The following is a 13,366-nucleotide window of genomic DNA, read 5'->3' as shown; positions in this document are numbered from 1 at the left end:
TTTTTTTTCTATACATGAGTTTGCACTGTAATTATTATTATCCTATTACAAATTAAAAAACTAAAGTTAATAGGATAAATGACTTGCTTAAGGACATACAGGGAATAGAGTAGAACAGGGATTGAGTACAGAATTGGTGGTGCAAACAAATGTTATAGAAGTTAAAAGGATGGAAAATTATTGTGGGGTTAAATAGTTTGATGGAAAGTCATCATTAAGGATGGATGGCTTTGAGTCATAGCTATCACTAATTAGAGAAATGATAGGTTGTTTCATCTTTATCAGCCTCAGTTTCTTCTCTATAAAATCAAATCAGTGAAAATGATACCAAAGAATTTCTGCAAGGGAATATGGGAAGCAGTTGAATAACTGATATTTATACTAAATTGTTATAATTATCCAAAAGTAAATATATAAACACACATGTATATATGGGTACATATATGTCCATATATACACAGAGATATACATGTACATGTACATGTGTGTGTATATATATATATATATATATATATATATATATATATATATATATATATATATATATATATCTCACAGTGACCAGATCTAGGATCTGAATGCAGGGTCTGCCTGACTCCACTCCAAGTCAAGCCCAGTGATTCTCTGTAAATCCCAAAATATTGTAGCAATGAGGACTGTTAAGAAAAAAACTGACATTTATGTAATATTTTCTGCTTTCTATATATTAATTTTTGATTTCACAACTCTGAGATGAATATGTGATTATGTTTCATGATTTCATTTATGTACAGTTAGGAAATATTCTCAGCAATTCACAGACTTAGAAAATTACCCAATGCACAAATAATTAACAAACATTTATTATGCACTTAATAATAATTTTAAATTCAATACAATAATTAATATTTGATAATAAATAACAAATGTATTAGTAAAATATAATAGATGTATAATAGAATATAATATACAATGTTACATTTAATTATATAACAAATATTTAATGAATAATATAACAAATAATCCAAAAATAATTACTTAATTTAATTGCTAAATTAAATAATTTAATTAATTAAATTTAAATTTGCACTCAGGTCTTCCTGATCAGGCCCAGCCAGTCCACTGAGCCACCTAACTGTCTCTCCTAGGTATATAAAAAATTAAGTGACTCACCCAATGTCACATAGCTAGAAATCATTTCATATATTTTTCAGGTGCCAACTCTAGAAATTCAACAAAAGACAAAAAAGAGATAGTCTGACGTTAAGGACTTTATATTCTAAGCTTTCAGAACTAAGCTTAAAGGTCCCAGAATCCCACAGTTATTATGTGGGTTATTGTATGGGTAAAGCAATGGTCCATGAGGCTTTTTTTGGCAAGGATACTAGAATAGTTTGCCTCTCCCTTCTCCAGTGAATTATTTTTGTTAGGCTAGCAGAGGCTAAATGACTGACCAGAGTCACACAATTAGGAAGCGCTTGAGTTCAGATTTACAACCAAGTCTTCCTGACTCCAGATGCAACACTCTATCCCCTCAGCCCCCTATTTGCCTCCTAGGCACACAGAGGTGAAGTGACTTGCCCAAAATCACACAGCCAGGGAATTTCTGAGGCTGGATTCAAACTCAAGTCTTATCGACTCTAGACCCAGTGCTCTAACCATTGGGCAACTGCTATCTCTATATGCAGGCTACATTGGAGACAATCAACCAAAGAAAGGTAGTAGTATTAGGTATCTGCAGGACTAGGGTCCTATGAATGTAAACTTCTTGAGGGTAGAAATGGTTCCCTGTGGATTAATAAGTACTTCCCTCTTTCCACCCCATCACATAGCTAGTGAGAGAAGATTCGCATACATTTAAGCATCAGGGTGTATCTGAGGCTCTGCTAATGTGCTACATTATATTGTTTTACATACTTGCTGAATGACTTTATGCTAGTCACAATCTTTCAGTTCTCTGGGCAACACTTGTCAAAGACTGTAAGTTGAACATAAAGTGCTGATCTGCACTGCTAAAAGTAGTTCCTCCTCTAAGAGTTTTCTGAACAAATAAAAACACAGGTACAGTCCTTGTCCTCCTCCCGCCCTCTATGTGCCTGGCAGTGTGTTGGGCGCGCGGGCTACAAAAACAGCAGCTAAGCGGTCACTGTCCCTGGCCTCCAGAAGCTTTTGGAGGTTTAGCGCTCTCATCTGAAATCTCTGCTCTGTGGTCCTGGTGCCCTCCTCCCCCTCCCGCAGCATCCCTTCCCCGCCCTCTTAGTAACGCGGTTGCCATGGCCACAGCACCTGCGCCCTGAGGCGGCGTCCCCTCCCCCGCTCCACCTGCAGCAGCCCCTCCCCTTGCCTTTCCACCCGGCCTTTAGTGCGCGAGCGCGCCGCCGCGCGGACAAGCCTAGGGACCCAGGGCAGGCGTAGCGGGGGTTGGGGGGCTAAGGGGGCGCCGGAGCGCCAGCGCCTGCGCTCTCGCTCCGTCCCGCTCCCCACCTAGCGGCAGCCGTTGGCGTGGCAGCTGCTGTTCCCAGGTTCAGCGGCGGCCCCGGCTTTTGCTGGGCTAGAGTCGGGCAGGGAGTGAGGGCGGGGGGTGGGGAGGGGGGAGAGACGGCTTCGTGTCCAGCCCCGTGTGTGTGTGCGCGTGTGTATGCGCGAGTGTGTGCGTGCGGCGGAGAGGTGGGGAGCCCGCAGCCCCAAGAGCAGCAGAAGCCCCAGTAGCCCCAGGAGCACTAGCAGCAGCAGCAGAAGCAGCAGCAGCAGCAGCAGCAGCAGTAGCAGCAGTAGCAGCAGCAGCGGCAGCGCCCGTCGCCACCGCCGCCGCCGCCCGCAGGTGCCCGCTCACTGATTCCGCCGGCGCCGGCCCGAGGAACACCTAGAAACACCAAGGAGGAGGAAGAGGGAGATTCTCCCCCAACCCACGGAGGTGAGTCTGGGCGCAGCATCCTCCACCCGCTCTGCATCCCTCCATCCTCCCCATCCCTCCCTCCTTCCCAACATCCCTCTCTCCCTTCTCCTTGCCACCCTTTCTTTCATCCCTCCTTCCTAGCCCCGTGGTCCTCCCCTTCCTTCCTTCCTTCCTTCCTTCCTTCCTTCCTTCCTTCCTTCCTTCCTTCCTTCCTTCCTTCCTTCCTTCCTTCCTTCCTTCCTTCCTTCCTTCCTTCCTTCCTTCCTTTCTTTCCTCCTTTCCTCGATTCCCAGTGCCCTCGCTTTCTCCCAGGACCCTAGGCGCTCATCCCTTGTCTCCAGTATCCCACCCGGTCTTATTCTTATCCCGACAGTTCATCCTCCCCAACCCCAATTCCTTATTCCTTCTTGGGAGCATCCCTATCCACTACTGTCCTGAATCAGAAATCCAGTGCACTTTGATCCACACCAGGGCACAGGACTATGCTCACCTGCTCCTTGGACCACTGGATATCAGGGTCGTTGGAACACAGATTTAAGAGCTGCAAGTTGGGGTTAGTCCCGAAAGAGGATGGGAACACGAAGCTATTTCTTTTCTTTTTTATTGCATATTCCCTCCCCACCCCCTGGACTGGAGAAGGACAAGGAGCACTTGGATGTGTTGGCAGCAGTTCTCTACTCCCCTTTTATTGTCTGATTTTTTTTCAATCCTTGCTTCCTAAACCCCCACCAGCTCCCCCACCCCACCCCATTCCTATGCATTATAGATCCCTGGTCTCAGGAATTTTTAGCCAGGTTTTGTTTCCCCGAAACTCTGATTGTCTCAGTGAGGAAACACTAGGAAAAGAGGGGAAAAAAGGAGGAGAGCCTGGGGAGAATGACGGGGGGTGGAGAGGAAGGGTGGTGACAGTGGAAGGGTTTTGTGTCGTTTTCCCCCTAGGCCTCTTTGGCTTGAAAATTTCAAACCACCCGCCTAATATTTGGTTTGGAATTGAACATGGGTGTTCCTGGGTTCTGTCACACCGTCTAGTTCAAAGACAGAAAACTCTCCAAACTTTAATCTGTGTATATGGATACAACTGAAACCTTCTTCTTGGTGGAGTATTTGGATGATATGAAAAATAAGAATCACAAGGAAAAATTACAGAAATTACAGCAATTTATATATCTATATTATATATATATGTATGAAATACGTCAGTGAAAAATATACCTTTGGTCTTCAGTGGGTTAACTTCACATAAAGAATAATGGTAAAACAGATGAGGGAGGAATAGAATTGTATTGCATATGCTTTTGATGTGCATTACTTTGATTGTTTTAACTATATTAGGGATGGGTATATTTGCCAAAGGGAACTTAGATGCCTTTCATTTCACCCTCTTATTTTTTCAGCTTTAAAAGAAAAAAAAAAGAGGAAAATAGTTCTGCATCTTCTGGTGATTGCCTAGGGAGGCTATCTGGATGGCAGAGTTTTATTTGTTCTATGGAAATAATTTCTTTTAAAAACACAGTTTTTAGTCATTATTTCCCCATAAAATCTACATTTTACCCTGTAACACAGTGGTCCAGCCAATTTCCTTATTTCTAACACTGAACTCAGAAGTTTATTTATATTTTGGCACCACAGAAACATCCCCAAATGCTTACTATGTAAGGTCCAGTAAAGAGTGAAAATATCTTTTAGAAGGAGGGTATTTGGAATATTTATTTTCTACATTTTTGTTTAAATTCTTTATCATTGAAAAAGATTAAGATATATTTCACTTCTATTAAAAATTTAGATGTGGTACATTTGGGAAGGGGAGTTGGGCTATAAGTATATATATTGTCATATATATATATGACAAATTCATTAAAACTTTTTATGAAAGATTTATAGAAATATTATTGATTTTTGTTTTTATTTTGAATACTATTACATGATATTATGGAGTATATTTTATGTAAATATAAAACAGCAGTCAAAAAAATCCAATACAATTGCTTGTCAGAGGGATTTATTGTTTCTGAAGAACTTATACAGTTAATCAACCAAATATGTATTTGGGGAAATTTAATCTATGCAATGATTCTCCTTTCCCCATTGTACACAATAAAATTGCAATTCCAGTTATGATTTTGCTGACATCATAACCCATGAGACAGAAGCTCAGGTGGTCATCTAACATTACTCCAATCATCATGAAGAATTCTGGACTCTAAATGTTGTGCTTCAGAGAGTTTATTAGTTAATGTTATAATTGTCCCTAAAAAGGCTTTTCTCCCCCTCTTCCTTCTTCTAAGCTCCCCAAAAGCTTTTGGATTCAATGAAATACTTTGTTACTATTTAAAAATTAGTCCAGAGAGTACCAAATTAATTTTAACTCAATTTACTAAAACTCTGAGGCCCCTTTGGACTCTGATGCCATTTTCTCTAAATCCTCTTCCTTGGTTATATTTTTTAAAAGGGCCGCATGTCCTTTTATGTCCGGCTACACTGTCCCCACTGCTTATTTGTTGGTAGAGTTTTTTAAAGACAAAATATAATCCTTTAGGTATTCTCTTTGTCCCAATTCTTTATATTGTACTTACTATGGAAAGACAGGCTTTCTTTATTTTACCCTTTAACCAGCTATTCATTTAAAAATCAAAATTGTTTTTTTTTTAATTTGAAAAGTTTCATTTACATTAAAATGTTATAATTGTAATCAAGTATAAAAAAGTTATCCAGAAGAGAAAATAGTAATGATAATATGAAGATTTAATTGTACTCCAAATGACAGGAAGTGAATGAGGGACCTCTTAAAACTCTGTCTTCAATTACTTGGTCCTGTGAATACTAATAATGCTCACTTACATTTCCAGTGTCTGCTTTAGAACTTTGGGGAATATCAGGCATAGTCAGGTAAAATTCTTTTATTCATTCATCTCTTTATCTATCAATCTATCTACATATATATGTACATAGAGATATATAGTACAGTCCTAAAGGTAAAATATATAAATCTGAAATATAGAAAAAATACTAAATACTATATGATTAATTGCTACCTAGGAAGTAAAGCTTTGCACAAATTCATAGGCAAGATTTCAACAAGGGCAAGAGTTTCTATGGAAAAAGGACTGAAATGAAACCTAGAGAATGAGTAATCTTTTAATACACAATTGACTAGAGGATGAGTGTATTTAATGTAATAGATATAGTGTAAGTAACAGTGTCCAGGCTAGAATGAGCATGCTAGCATATTGAGACATTTCCTAGAAGTTTTGATTGCTCCTGTTGTCCTTTTAACTTTCTTTAATATACTATCTGAGGCAATGAGATGGCACAGTGGATGGAGCCTTAGGTCCAGAATCAGGAAGACCAGAGTTCAAAACTGGGCTCAGACACTTTATAACTCTCTGACCCTGGCCAAGTCATTTAGCCTTTGACTGCCTCAGTTTCCTCAACTGTAAAATGGGGGAAATAATAGCATTTACCTCCTAGGTTGTGAAGATTAAATAAGATAATATTAATTAAATGCTTAGCATAGTATGTGGTAGGTACATAGTAGGTACTTAATATTAATTTCTTTCCTTTATTTACACTCCCTCCTTTCCTCCCCTTTTTTATTTCCTCCCTTCCTTCCTTCCTTCCTTTCTTCCTTCCTTCCTTCCTTCCTTTCTTCTTTCCTTCCTTCCTTCCTTCCTTCCTTCCTTCCTTCCTTCCTTCCTTCCTTCCTTCCTTCCTTCCTTCCTTTGTATGGGTATTTTTGTGCATTTACACCAGCTGTCCTCATGCTTGCAATACTGCTCTCCCTTCTCACATCAGCCTTTTTTAATCTTTTGATTCCTTAATGACAGTTTAAACAGTACCTTCTATTAGTAGACCTTTCTGGTGTCTTTCCCTCCTATATTTTTGTTAATATTTTGTGTATACTTATCTATATATGTTTTGTCTTTACTTTTAGAATCAAGCTCCTTGAGGTCAGGGACTATTTTTGCATCTTTTTGTATCCCTAGTATTTAGTTACTATCTGGAAAGAATGTGAAAAATGAAAAATGCTCTTTCATTGACTTATTTTTCTTCAACAACAGGTCTTGACCCCTCTCTTACTTAGACTTTGTTGAGTTATGACAGATAAAATCTACTGCTCTGTGGCCTACTTGATGATATACTAAGGCTTTTGTTCCTTTGGTAGTGCTTTTCAGATTTCAGGGTCATCTTCAAGCCTCAGTTGTAAATGAAGAGGATTTTAGTGAAGGATACTTTCAATATATTGAAAAAGAATACACTGATACATTTGTCCACCAATGGATCTGGGCTAGCATTGATTTGGACACATCCTTCAGTGGTGCATATCTGAACCTATCCATACCTTCTCTTCCTTTGTGGCATTTTTCTATGTGCTTTGCTAAACCCTAATCTGCCCATTTTTTTTCTGGATATCTTAATCCTCATCTAAAACTTCTGATATTACTTGAAGGGACCCAATGGAGCTTATGGGTTCAGTCATTGGTTGTTGAGCCCATGTGGTAGTATTGTACTTCTTTTTTCAGATCTTTCAATTATCTTACAAACTTTTATGCCACTTCTCAGTGCTCCTTAATTAGTAATGTAAAATAATTAATTAAAAAGTCTTAGGTATTTCATAAATACTTACAACAATATTAGTAGATAGGGATAAAAAGGCAAAAATGAATGGATTTACATTTGTTGGGAGACAGTGGGTCCTGGGGTGGGGTGTGTAAGGGGATCAGGAAAGGTTTCTTCTAGAAGATGTTGTTAGAACACTCCATTGAGGAAACAAGGGATTCTGAGATATTGAGATGAGGTGGGAATATATTTCTGGATTGGGAGGGAGCCAATCCAAAAAGATGGAGCCTAGAGTTAAAGTGTTAGGAATAGAGAGACTAGTTTGACTGCAGGGTGGGAAGAGGTTGGTCCAAGTTGTGATGGATTTTCAAAAAGTAAATATAGGGAAGGCAGCTAGGTGGCTTAGCAGATTGAGAACCAGGCCTAGATTTGGGAAATCTTGGTTTCAAATCAAGCATCAGACAGTTCCTAGCTGGGTGACCCTGGGTAAGTCAGTTAACGTTTATTGCCTAACTCTTATTGTTCTTCTGCCTTGGAACTAATACACAGTATTGGTTCCAAGAGAGAAAGCAAGGGTTTAAAAAAAGAAGATATAGCTATTGTCCATCAAACTGGAGGCAATGAACAGCTAGTAGAGTTTATTGAAAAGAAGATTGAAATAGACCAATTGATATATTAGGTAAATCACTTTGTAGTGGATGGGTTTGTGAGAAGAGATATTTGAGTCAAGAAAACCTATTAAAAGTATATTGCCATAGCTGAGACAGGAGGAGATGAGGGCTTGAAGTAGAATGGTAGTATTGTGTGAGTAGAATGTGAGTAGAATGAAGAAGAGGATGGAATCTAGCGATATTATATCAGGTAGAGCAATAGATTAAATAGGAAATTAAAAGTCATATAGGAGCTTTGTAGAAAATAAATGTATAGGAAATCAATAGTATAGAATAGGGGTTGAAAAACTTTATCAAAGTGATAGATGTCAGGAAAATTAGGATAAACTAAACAAAATCCAATAGCTCTATACAACAATAATAAATTTTATGATATAAATAAAGACTGAAATATAGAATACATCAGGTTTCTATCAACAAAAACATCTGTCCTGTAAACCAGGTCAAGTGATAATTTAAGAAATCACTGGTTTTCCTGAACATAGTAACAAAATTGTGGCTACCATATTTCAAGAAATTATAATAATGTTAATAGTTAGTATTTATATAGCACTTTAAAGTTTGTGAAATGTTTTATAAATATTATCTTTTTATCTTTGCGATGACCATGTAAGTTAGGTTCCCATTTTAGAGACGAGGAAACTAAGTCTAAGAAAAGATAAATGAGTGGTTTATTTCATACAGTTATACAGTTATCAGAGGTAGGATTTGAACTCAGGTTTTTATGACTCCTCCAAGTCCAATGATCTATCTCCTATGCTACCTAACCTAAGGAAATATTTTCCACATTTATTAGAATCAGAAGGCATTTCTTCTTTTTAAAAAAGCCATCAATTGAAAACTCCCAAGGAATGTCATAGCCATAACTCTAAGCTTCCTGATTAAAGAAAAGAAGTATTCAAGTAGCTAGAAAGGAAGACTTCAGCTTCCAATGGCCCCATGTCAGAATCTCAAGAGTGGGAAATAAGTGATATTAAGTGAAGCCCATCTTACATTTACTTGCATTTGAAAATATTCCAAAAAGCAAATCATAAAAGTTTACATCAAGGATATCACTTGTCTAGTATGACTGAATATAAACCACTGGACATGAGCATGAATGGTTCTCAAATGTAATTAATAACCTTATAAGACAAAGACGCCTCAAATAGTTTTATTTCATTTTCATGGGCTTAGAAAAAATGAAAGAATGGAAATAGGAAGACACTAGGGGAAAACTGAGGGATCCATCAGTGAAACTTTCTATAATATTTATGGTATGCAAGAAAAGGAACATGCAAAGATGAAGGAAATTGTGAGAAAGAATAGGATTTACATAGAACTCACTATTAATTTAACCATAATTAAAAAAGGTTGAACTCATACTCATACATATGTGCATACATACATGCATATATCACACTTAGATATTTTTATATTGTAATGCATGAAACACTGCAGTGATTGGAATAGGAGACATTGGGGTTTAAGAGAGAGGATAGAATGGAGAAGAAAATATTCCCTATAAATTATCATAGTCCTCCTTTTTTCTCATATACTTCTTTGTAAATGGACAGGTTGACAAAGGGAAGATATAAATAAATAGGAAAGAGGGAAGCACATAATTAAAATTTATGACCATGAATGCAAATGGGATGAATTCACCCATAAAATAGGAGAGAATAATGGAATATCAGGAAGAATACAAAAATATGTTTCTTACACTTAAAGATTCAAAAAAGTTTAAGATTGGGGACTGGAGCAAATTTATTATGCTTTTTTGTATGCAAGGCTGGCAATCATGTATGTCTGTATATATTTATAGATGGCACTTTTACAGATTTAATTATATCATTAGGTATAAAAATGTCATAAATAAATATATAAATGTAGAAAAGCAGGATTTTAAAATACATCATTTATTACCACAATGTAATAAAATGTAATAAATGCTTTTAAAGTTGGGATTCAAATTAAAATTACTTAAACCTAAAGAATTGATTATTCAGTTTATAAACCATAATAACAATAGAAAATATCACCAAAGAAAATGTCAAGCATGAGGCAGCATACCGACCATTTTGGGAAAAATAAGATCACTAGGAATTGTCATCAATATAACTGAGAAGGAGCTTATCATTGAAAGAATGAGGTAAACAAAAAAAGCATGTGTTTACTACATATAACACTGGAAATGCAAATAGAAAAGAGGAAAGCAATCCTGCTTTCAAGGACTTGATATTCTAATGAGTGAACAAGATAGAAGAGGTTTTAGCTGCAAGTCAGATTAAAAGAGTTTTAGCTACAAGTCAGATGAAAAGTTGCCATGGTCCTTAGGGTACAGTTGCATAGCAGATGGCAATGAAACTTCTTTTATGTCACATATACTGATAAAATCGTATCAGATCCTGATTTTGAATCATTTCTTAATGCTAAAGACTTTGCTTTAAATAACTTTATTTTCTGGGTTTTATAATACGGTAGTTGCTGAGGTTTAGGTCCTGCAGAAGCTGTAATTTCATTGCATCCCAGGATGATAATTGGGCTGGAGCAAAGCAAAAAAAAAAAAGAAAGAAAAAAAAGAAAGAAAAAATGAATAAGAAATTCTCATAAAAAAGGGAAAAAGTCATTAATAAATTCTCACAGGGAAAATAACAGATTTACATGTGTATTCTGTATATTTAGTAGGGAATTCTAGCAAACATTAATTTAATTTTCATTTTTTTCTCAATTACATGTAAACAAAAACATCATTAAAATTTTTTTTCTTTTGTTCCAAATTCTCTCCCTCCTCTAGTCATAGAGGGCGAGGCAATTTATATAGATTATATATGTTAAGTCATACAAATCTCTTCCATTTTAGCTATGTTGCAAAAGAAAAAAAAACAAAAAATAGTTTAAAAAAGTATATATTCTTTCTCTAGAATAGAATATTTTTCACTGTAAATCATTTGGAATTATCTTGGATCATGTATTGATGAAAATAAGTAAATCATTCACAATTAATTATTAAATAAAATTGCTGTTATTATATACAATATTGTCCTGGTCTGCATGTTTCACTTTATATCAGTTCATATAAGTCTTTTCAGGTTTTTCTATAATGGTCCCACTAATCATTTCATATAACACTATAATATTCCCTCAGAATCTTATACTACAACTTGTTTAGCCATTCCACATCCCCACAATTTTCAATTCCTTGTCTCCATAGGAAGAGTATGCCATTTTCCATTTTTCTTTCATCTCTCTTGAGTACACACTTAGAAGTGGTACTGATCAAGTTAAGAGGATGTATAGTTTTATAGCTGTTTGGCCATAGTTCCAAATTGCTCTCCAGAATGGTTAGGCCACTTACCAACTTTATTTCCTGCATTTCCTGAAATTTTTGTCATTTTCCTTTTCTTGTCATATTAGTCAAGATAGGTATGTAGAGAGAGTAGAGATTTAGAGCATTTTTATATGACTCTTGATAGTTTTGTTTTCTTCTTCTGAAACCTGCCTATTCATATCCTTGAATAATTTCAAGGAATGACATTTATTCTTATAAAATTGACTCATTTATTTATATATATCAGAAATGGGACCTTTATCAGAGCAACTTGTCAAATTTTTTCCAGTTTCTTGCTTATATCTAATTTTAATTTTATTGGTTTTGTTTGGGCAAAATCTTTTTTAATTTAATACAATCAAAATTATCTATTCACATTTTATAATTCTTTTTCTCTCTTTTTGTCATAAAGTCTCCCTATATCCATAAATCTGAAAGGTAAACTATCCATGTTCCTTTAATTTGCTTATATTACCCTTTATTATTTAAATCATGTATCCATTTTGACTTTATCTCAGTATATATTGTGAAATTGATGTATGCAAGTTTCTGCCAAATTCCCCAGCAATTTTTGTCAAATAGAGATTATTGGTCCCCAAATCTTGTATCTTTGGGTTTAACGAATACCAGATTACTGTGGTTATTTACTACTGTGCATTGTGTATTTAATCTATGTGATTGTTCCACTATATTTCTTATCCTGTACCAGATTGTTTTGATGATGACCACTTTCTAATAGTATGATATCTGGTACTATTAAGACAGTAATGTCAGACCTTTTAGAGACCGAGTACCCAAACGTCAACCCTCATACCACATTTAAGCCCCCACCCCCACCTGCCTTACTCCAGACAGGGGAGGGAGGAAGTGCCCCCATTTGGCTGCTGGGTGGAAGGGTGGGTGATGTAAGAAATATCCTCAGGCATGCGTGGAGAGAGGGAAGGGAGCAACCCCTTTTGGCATGCGTGCCATAGATTCTCCAACATGGTGTTAAGCCAATTTACTTCACTTTTTTTCTCAAATCCTTTTATATTTTTAACTTTCTGTTCTTCTAGGTGAATTTTTAATATATATATATATATATATATATATATATATATATATATAGCTAGAAAAAATTAATATAAAGTTAGACTGCACCTGGGGTTTTCTTGGCAAAGATACAGGAGTGTTTTGACATTTGTTACTCCAGTTCATTTTACAATGAGGAAACTGGTGCAAATGGAATTAAGTCACTTACCAAGGGTCATGCAACTAGTAAGTGTTTGAGTCCAGTTTTGAACTCAGGAAGACTCATCTTCCTGACTCCATGCCCAGTACTCTATGGAAGACTCATCTTCCTGACTCCATGCCCAGTACTCTATCCAATATGCCATCTAGCTGCCCAAATAACCTTGTTACCCTTTAGATAGATATTGCTTATCATTTAAAGGCAAGCTCCAATTAATTCTTTGCTTTCTAATATTTCTAATAGGAATGAAGATTGCAGTTTGTCAAAAGCTTTTTTTTCTGAATCTGTTGAGATTAGTCCCCTCCATTGTATAAGCTCTTCTTTTCTAACTTCTTTGATCTGACATTATTTTTCCCATTTTCCCTTTCCCTTGATCATTTTCCCATTACATTCTTCTTTCTCCCTCCTTAATAGTCTTTTTAAAAAAATTATCCTATTATAGTCATCACAAATCCTTGTCCTTTGTCTTTGTATACTCCTTTTAACCCCTTTAATCCAAGGGTAAAGTTCTTAGGAGTTACATGTATCATCTTCCCATATAGGAATGTAAACATTTTAACCTTATTGATTCCTGTATGTTTCTTTCATGCTTACTTTTTTATTCTCTTGATTTTTGTAATTTAAAGTCAAGTTTTCAATTTAGCTCTCTATTTTTCATTAGGAATACTTGAAAGGTCTTTACTTCATAATATATCCATTTACCCACTGAAAGGTTACTCAGT

At 36.2% G+C, this 13,366-nt stretch overlaps 1 protein-coding gene and 1 long non-coding RNA gene across 8 annotated transcripts in view; one reads left to right on the top strand and one right to left on the bottom strand.

Annotated features, from left to right (window-relative positions):
- Positions 1 to 2,266, bottom strand: part of LOC103092851 (uncharacterized) — a 50,601-nt gene extending 48,335 nt beyond the window's left edge. For 2 of the 4 annotated variants that reach the window (XR_008917916.1, XR_008917915.1), the window contains exons 1-2: positions 1,897 to 2,266; positions 1,153 to 1,202 (exon numbers count right to left, since the gene is read on the bottom strand). This is a non-coding gene — a long non-coding RNA (uncharacterized LOC103092851). The remainder of the gene's footprint in view (positions 1 to 1,152; positions 1,203 to 1,896) is intronic. The other 2 variants (XR_459738.2, XR_008917917.1) reach the window with 1 other exon arrangement.
- The window catches only part of CTNNA2 (catenin alpha 2), a 1,548,366-nt gene that overhangs the window by 7,591 nt on the left and 1,527,409 nt on the right, over positions 1 to 13,366 (top strand). Inside the window, exon 1 of one of the 4 annotated variants that reach the window (XM_001364449.4) lies at positions 2,305 to 2,893. The exons of 1 other annotated variant lie outside the window; for it this stretch is intronic. The gene's annotated coding sequence lies outside the window, so the exon portion shown is untranslated. Of the gene's footprint in view, positions 1 to 2,304; positions 2,894 to 13,366 lie in introns of those variants that run through there. 2 more of the 4 variants (XM_007477790.3, XM_007477791.3) reach the window with 2 other exon arrangements.

This window comes from Monodelphis domestica, chromosome 1 (genome assembly GCF_027887165.1).
Source record: "Monodelphis domestica isolate mMonDom1 chromosome 1, mMonDom1.pri, whole genome shotgun sequence".
Taxonomy (NCBI): Eukaryota; Metazoa; Chordata; class Mammalia; order Didelphimorphia; family Didelphidae; genus Monodelphis; species Monodelphis domestica.
This window is presented reverse-complemented; position numbering and strand designations above follow the sequence as displayed.